The sequence below is a fragment of the Marmota flaviventris genome, chromosome 18 (genome assembly GCF_047511675.1).
Source record: "Marmota flaviventris isolate mMarFla1 chromosome 18, mMarFla1.hap1, whole genome shotgun sequence".
In the NCBI taxonomy this organism is placed as follows: domain Eukaryota; kingdom Metazoa; phylum Chordata; class Mammalia; order Rodentia; family Sciuridae; genus Marmota; species Marmota flaviventris.
In genome coordinates this window covers 60,007,969-60,015,260 of record NC_092515.1, presented here as the reverse complement: position 1 = coordinate 60,015,260, position 7,292 = coordinate 60,007,969, and the positions used below count along the sequence as shown (strand labels likewise).

Sequence of the window (7,292 nt, the reverse complement as noted above, 5' to 3'; positions counted from 1 at the left end):
GACTTCGGAAGGCCAAACACCCCGCTGCGGGCCGCGCCTGGGTTTGCTGGAACATTTGGAAAAAGTTACCCTGTTTCCCAATTTCCACTGACTGCTCCTGGGCGGTGGGATACTGCCCTCCGTCCACCACATGAGGGACATGGGGAAGAGAGTGGCCCCCGCACTTATGCTGGTAGGTCACGTGACAGGCAGGGGCTTGTGTGGGCACTTCGTCAGCTGAGAGGCCGACCTCACTGAGCTCTGTCTGCAGAGGGTGGAGGCTGCAGAGGGTGATCCGGAACCTCCTGGGCCATCTCCCTAGATCTGTGCTCCCAGCCCAGGGCCCTGTGGTTCCGCTGCCCTGGTCTGGGGGTCACACTCTGCTCCTTGCCTCCGGGATGCCCCCCTTCAGCTTTCCCAGAACATTCTCTCTTCCCAAACTGGGCCAGAGCCCGGTGTGGGTCCCCAGGCCAGTTCCACAGCCGTGACGGAGGGTCTCCTCAGCAAGCTTGGGCTGGGCTCCCCAAAACTGCCTCTCGAGGGGGCCTGGACCTTGGGGCTTCTGGGCGTCCTCTGCGCTCTCCTGACTTTAGTGAGAACTGCTCCCGCCCGCTCAGTGAGAACCCACCTCAGTGGGGGACACCTTTATCTCTGGCCCAACTCCTGGTCGCACTGCCCCAGGTGGGCTCTGGAGTGGCCACCCTGCCCACGCCGCCCTGCCCTGTGGCCACCCCATGGGGAGAGGAGCCGGCTCCCTCCATGGTGATACCTCAGGAGTGTCCTTTGTCACTTTTCTACTCTGTCCTGCTCTGGTCTCTTTGGCAATCGCATGGTCCGTCTTGCCCACGGCCAGCCCCGGTGGGCAGGCGTCCGCCCCGTGCAAGGTGGACGCGGGGTAGGGCCTCTGTAGAGTGACTGGATCGTGACTGGAGACCCTAATACACGGCCTTTTCCGAGCTCGTCCCCAGGAGTGGACACGCGGTTGACGGCTCCCTTGCTCTCCCTCCCCGAGCTCTTGGTGTCTGCGGTGCCAGCAGGTGGGACAGCAGGAGCCGTGCTCTGGAGAAGCTGCGCTGGGCCACGTCACGGCTGCTCTTGACACTCAGGGGGCCGAGGTTTTATGGCTGGACCCCCGCTGTCCGAAGACCTCGGCTCAGGGGAACACAGAGCGTCCTCCTGGGCTCAGGGACCCTGCTGTAATGTGTCCGCCCAGGATTCCCATATGACGCCACGGGGTCTAAACCTGGGGCAGGGTCAACGTTCAGCTTCAGGGGCTCGGGTCCAGGTCTGCGTCCAGGTCCCTGTCAGGAAGGGGACGGGGGCCCAGGCGGCCAGAATGGCCTGCGACATAGTACAGAGGGTCCCCCTGGAATCCCAGGGTGGGGACCCAGGGAGCCACAAGGCATGTGGATGACACTCCCCAGCCCGGCCTGGCTGTGGTGACCGCCTGGGCGGGGATGGCCGTGAGCCCCGGTGGCTCTTGGGGCACTGAGGTACGCAGACTCCTGGCCCGCTAGCAGCTGTGCAGAAATCCAGGTCTGGAAAAATTGTGCAAGAAAAAAAAAATGGAGACAAACAAATATGAATAAAGAGGGGAAATGTTTCCTGTTTTTAAAAGGGCTGGAACCGATTCTGGGGTTGGACCCAGCTGCCCACACAGATTCATTTCGTCTTTTAAGCGTTATTCTATAAGATTTATCTCCTGCTGCAGCGTCTGACAAGTATTGTGTAAACATTTCCACTTATTCCGAGGGGCCTCGGCTCCAGCCGTGGGGCAGGCCTACCAGGCCCGACCAGATCGAAAACAACAACTGGTTTTGATTTGGAAAAACAAAACCCAGAAGAAGACGGAAGAGTAAAATAAATGCTGATTCCAAAAAGGGCTCAGCCGTCCCACAGTGAGTCACCAGGCCCCTCTGCCCCGGCGAGTCCTGGGGTTGAATCCTGCTGTGTGTCCTGTCAAACTGACTGACCTTTCTGGGCCCTGTTTCTATCTATAAAACGGGACACGGAGGATGTGAAGGGCTCTCGCTGAGACTGGGCCGGGAGCCCTGGGAGGCCAGCCGGGCGGCTGTTCTTGGACCAGGGAAATGGTTTGAAGGTAAAGGACATCCTCCTCCTCCTCGTCCTCCTCCTCCTCCTCCTCCCCCTCCTCCTCCCCCCTCCTCCTCCCCCTCCCCCTCCTCCTCCTCCCCCTCCTCCTCCCCCTCCTCCTCCCCCTCCCCCTCCCCCTCCCCCTCCTCCTCCTCCTCCTCCCCCTCCTCCTCCTCCCCCTCCCCCTCCCCCTCCCCCTCCCCCTCCTCCTCCTCCCCCTCCCCCTCCCCCTCCCCCTCCTCCCCCTCCCCCTCCCCCTCCTCCCCCTCCTCCTCCTCCCCCTCCCCCTCCTCCTCCTCCTCCCCCTCCTCCCCCCTCCTCCTCCCCCTCCTCCCCCTCCCCTCCCCCTCCTCCCCCTCCCCCTCCCCCTCCTCCCCCTCCCCCCTCCTCCTCCCCCTCCCCCTCCTCCCCCTCCCCCTCCTCCTCCCCCTCCCCCTCCTCCACCTCCCCCTCCTCCTCCCCCTCCCCCTCCCCCTCCCCCTCCTCCTCCTCCCCCTCCTCCTCCTCCTCCCTCCTCCTCCTCCTCCTCCTCCTCCTCCTCCTCCTCCTCCTCCCTGTGCTCATTCATGAATGGGCTTGTGCTGGAAAGGCTCCAGACGGAGCTGGTTAAGATCAGACCAAGACTAGGGGGAGGAGGGCTCCTTTGTTCAAGGACTGGGTCAGCTTTTCATCTGGGAGTGGAAATGGGATTCCCTGCAGGAAGCAGGCTTTGCAGGCCCCAGCCAGGCCTCCCTCCACAGCCCTCAAGTCCTTTCCCAACTCTGTGAAGTCAGTGGGAGAACAGAGCTTCCCTGAGCCAGGATCCAGGCACGTGGGGTTGGGCCTGGAGGGGCTTCTGGGCCACTCGCAGGAACCAGGGCTGAGCTGCTCCTGCGGCAGGGCCAAGGCAGGGCCGAGGCAGGGCTGGGGGAGACCTTGCATTTTGCCGTGTAGGCGGGGAGGGGCTGCAGGCGGCAGGGCTGCTCCGGCCTGCACAGGGGTCCTGGAAGTCAGGCCCCAGAGGCTGCCATTTCTGTGGGATGCGAGGTGAGTGGCCTCCTGGTTTGGCCAGAGTCCAGATCGACCCCCTCTGGCCGGCTGGGCCATGGCTCCAGCCAGGTCAAACTCAGAGACGGGCCCCAGGCCACCCTGGTAAGTCTACCAGTTCATCTGGGCACCCTGTGGCCACCGGAAGAGAGGGGCTGGGGGCCAAGAAGGCAACTCAGGGTCAGCATGGGCAGGGCCAGGCCGGCGGGCAGTGTCGGCCCCGGGGCCAAGCCAAGCACTGCAGGCCAGCCAGCACCAGGACGCTGACCAGGCCTCAGAAGGGCCAGGCAGTGGGTGGGAGCTGCTTCCAGCCCCAGGGACCACAGCAGAGCCCCTGAGGACCGGAACGCCTGCCCTGGCTGTGGCCTCTGCCACCCCAGGCCTCTGCCTCCCCAGGCCTCTGTCTCCCCAAGACCTCTGGTGCCCCAAGACCTCTGGTGCCCCAGGCCTCTGGCGCCCCAGGCCCTGCCTCCTCACCCAGACTCCGTGCACCTGGCCGTAAGTGCCGCTCTCTCTCCCCTGAGCTCTTCCGAGGGCTTTTTACAAATAAGCGACCCCCGTGTGCCCAGCACTATGTCCAGGCTCCCAAGCTGCACTACCCCTTTAAGCACCACAGGTGTCCTTCAGAATGGGGACGTTAGCAGACACTGCTCCCTTCAGCCATGAGGAACAGCTGGAGGGCTCCCGGGCAGGTGTCGTGGGCATGGGTCTCTGGCTGCTGCAGGACCCGTCCGTAGAGACCCTGAGTCCCTCTCACCCATGGGCTGCACATCCAGCTCTTCTTCCAGAGGGTGGCCCCCAGATCCCTGAGGACACTCCCTCTTTCTGACGTGGATGATAGACCCGCTGGAGCCGGTCTGGGGCCAGCCCGGCTCCTCCTGCTTTGGCTGGTAGCCTAGCTCCGGGCCAGGGTGGTGGACCAGCAGAGGTGGCCAAGCCCTGGGTCAGGCTCCTCTAGGCCAAAGGAAACATGGCCTCTCGTAGCTCTGCAGAGGCCTCGTCCCAAAGTCACCCTTTCAGAGTTGGCAGAGCCACCTGAGCCCTTGGCCCAGTGTCCTCAGTCCTGCAAGCCCACCGGCTGAGGAGGAGGAGCTGGCCGTGCGCCCGGGGTTCCGAGCCCCACTTCTCACCTGTACAAGGAGCAGCTGTCCCCTGGCCTCCAGGTGCCGTGCAGACAGGCGAGATAACCCAGGGCAAGGGCTTGGGAAGGGCACCCGCGGCTTTGGGCACCTCACCAAGAGCCTGCGCGACCAGGCGGGGGAGGGAGCGGGCAGGGGACCCGCAGTGTGAGCCCTGCCCCCAGGAGCCTGGGAGCCAACCAGACCATCAAGTCTGCAGGGAGGGCCTGCTGGGCCAGGAGGGGGCATCTGGAAGGTTCAGGGCAGGGCAGGGCAGGAGGGGAAACCACTGGAGGCCCGGGTGGGCAGGCCACAGGACAGAGTCCCCGATCGAGGCACCAACCGCCCCAGGAAGGCCCCTCCACTACAGGGACACTGAGCCCTGGAGGGAGGGACTTTCTGAGGGCATAGAGCTGGGACCTGGGGGAGCTTGGTCCCCTGGCCTGGGCAAAGGCCCAGGGGTACAGGGAGGTGGGGTGGCAGGGTGGAGCCATGAGTCTGCAGAGGCCACCAGCCACCGGGTGTGGGCCTGAGGGTCACCCTCCAGCCTGATGGTGAGGGACGTGACAAGGTGGGAGGGGCCACCCAGCAGCCTTCCTCCTCCAGGAGCCCTGCCTGCTCCCTCGCGACTCACCCCTCCTCACGACTCTCCAGGGCAGGGGGAGCTGTTCCCTCTGGAGGGGCCGTGGCCTGTCCCCACCCCCAAGTGTCTGGAGCAGGACAGGATCACAGTCTCCTGAAGAGGCGGCCAGGTGGGCCTCAAAGCAGCCCTCCCTGGCGCTGCCTGCAGCAGGGTCCGGCTCTCTGGGCCTGGAGCTGCTGTAGCGGTAAGTGGCCAGCGCCCAACCCCTGCCTGTGGACCTTACGGGCTTTGCCTCCCTCGAGGGCCCCGCGCTGTCTGCAGACCACCTGCATCCTGCAAGCCCCAGCTGCAAAACTGCCCTCGAAACCCCTGGTTTGCAGGAGCCCTCAGCTCTGCTGTGCCGAGGGGCCTGGCCACGGCAGCAGGGTCAACGCAGAGCCTGACCTGAGGTGACCTCCAGCTCAGGGGATCAGCTGAACGTTTTTGCTTGGGGGTTACAACTGAAACGTTCTCGGGCAGCCCTGTGTCCCCATCAACAATAAAAATGGTCTGGGGAGTCTCGGGGAGCGTGGATTTTAAAGCAGCTTGTTTAAAACGTGACCTGCACCCGGGCCACGTGCCAGCTCAAAGTGTGCCCTGGTGGCTTCCCGCAGGGGCCCCAAGGCTCGGAGCTACTTGAACTGTTCTGACTGTAACGGGGTCCCTGCCTTCTGAGTGCAGCCCCCATCACCCCGACCCCTGCCCTGAGCACACCCACGGGAAGGAGAGGTCAGCGAGGATCTGGACGTGGACACCTCCCAGGGAACAAGGGAACCCTGCATCAGGGCGCCCTGGGCCCCTACCAGAGCACGCCTGGAATGTGACCCTTGAAGTTCCTCTAAAACACCCCTCCCTGTCCCTCCTGAGGGAGGGAGTCACAGCCTTTGGGACAGGGTTCCCCGGTGTTTCTCCTCTGCTAACAAAGCAGTAAAACTTCTTTTTTCCTTTTTCTCAAAACCGGGTCCTCATTATTAAGTTGGCACTGGGGACAGGGACGGAGCTCTCGGTCACATTTCTAAGGCGCACAGGGCTGACAGCCGGCCTCTCAAGGACTCTGTCCTGGTGACCAGGACAGCCTGAGGAGGACCTGGAGTTTCTGCTTGAACACACTGTGCTCGTTTTGGAGAATGGACACTGTCCCGACGTTGCTCTGCGACCCCTCCTGGGATGTGAACCTGGCTTGGTGGGACGCCTGTCCCGGGCTCTTGCCGTGGCTGGTTCGTATTCCTTTAGCACGTGTGCACTGACCCAGGGCCTTGGAGAGAGGGGCCTGTCCCCAAAGCCCTTCTTGGATAACAGGTGTAGTGCCTCCGTGTCCCCCACCTGCGCGTGTCCAGGGCATGGACGGAGCAGGGCTGAGGGAGGGAGGAAGGCCCTGCTTGGGTGGGGGTCGGTTCACATTGTGGTGGCCCCACAGATCACTCTGTCCTCGGCCGTCCCCGGTGCTCTGCTGCCCCCTAGTGGAGGGAAGTTCTCTTTTGAGAGGACGTAAAGGGGCCCTCCTCCAGGACCCCACGGCCAGGGGGCCCATGCTTGCTCTCCCAGGAGGGGACCCACTATGGGCCACCTGCGCCTTAGTGGGAATGCGCTCGAGTCCTAGGTTCTCCTCTGCTGGGGGAGTGACGCTTACATCCTTGGACGGGAAGGTTCTGCGCTTGCCTTCGGGCCTCGCGCACAGGGACAGAAGAGGGGTCCTCCTAACAGCCTTGCTGAGCCAGTCTGCCTGAGCCGCCCCCGAGCACTGCCCAGGGCTGCGCCCAGTGCTGGACCCCTGCCTGAGGGGAGGGCTGTGCCGTGACCTTCTGCCTGGGGAGCCGCCAGCTCTGACTTGAACCCCCACCAGGGGCTGGGTGACCGAGGCGTCTCCCTGGACACTCCTGCCGGCCCTGGGTCAGGAGTGGGGGTGCCCGTGGCTGAGAGGTGCTGCTTCATCCCTGGGCAGCCGAGCATGGAGATGGCCACGGCCAGCGGGCTCCACAGCCTGGAACTCAGGAGAGCAAGAGCTGAAGAGGGGTTCGGGGTCCCCACCATCCGTGCCACTTACAGCCAGGGACAAGATGGCTCCCAGGGACAGAGTGAGTCCAGTCAGATGCCAGAGGCCAGGCCTGGCAGCAGCAACCAGAGCAGAAGCCTGGTGGAGAGTCCAGAGAGACCGGCGGGCGGCCTCGGGCAGACCCCGGCGGAAGGTCCACCGCTGATGGGCAGCTGTGCTTGGCCGAGGTGCAAAGCTGCCTGCTTGGGAGAGGGGCCTGCCCAGCCCAAGGCATCATCCTTGGGTGGACGGACTTTAGGGTGGACGGACTTTAGGGTGAACGTCCAGGTTCCTCATGACGTTCCTCACATCACACGACATGTAGTAGGTCCATCTGCCAAAGACATGTCCACATCTAAGCCCTGAGACCTCGGGGGACCGCCTTTGTGTGACCAATTTAAGAATCTTGAGATCATCCTGG

General features: G+C 63.8%; 1 long non-coding RNA gene across 1 annotated transcript; it reads left to right on the top strand.

Annotated features, from left to right (window-relative positions):
* Positions 1 to 4,038: 4,038 nt before the first annotated feature.
* Positions 4,039 to 6,826, top strand: LOC139702689 (uncharacterized). The gene is made up of 3 exons (XR_011705257.1): positions 4,039 to 4,262; positions 4,872 to 5,044; positions 5,454 to 6,826. It is a non-coding gene; the product is annotated as an uncharacterized lncRNA (long non-coding RNA).
* The last annotated feature ends 466 nt before the right edge of the window (positions 6,827 to 7,292 follow it).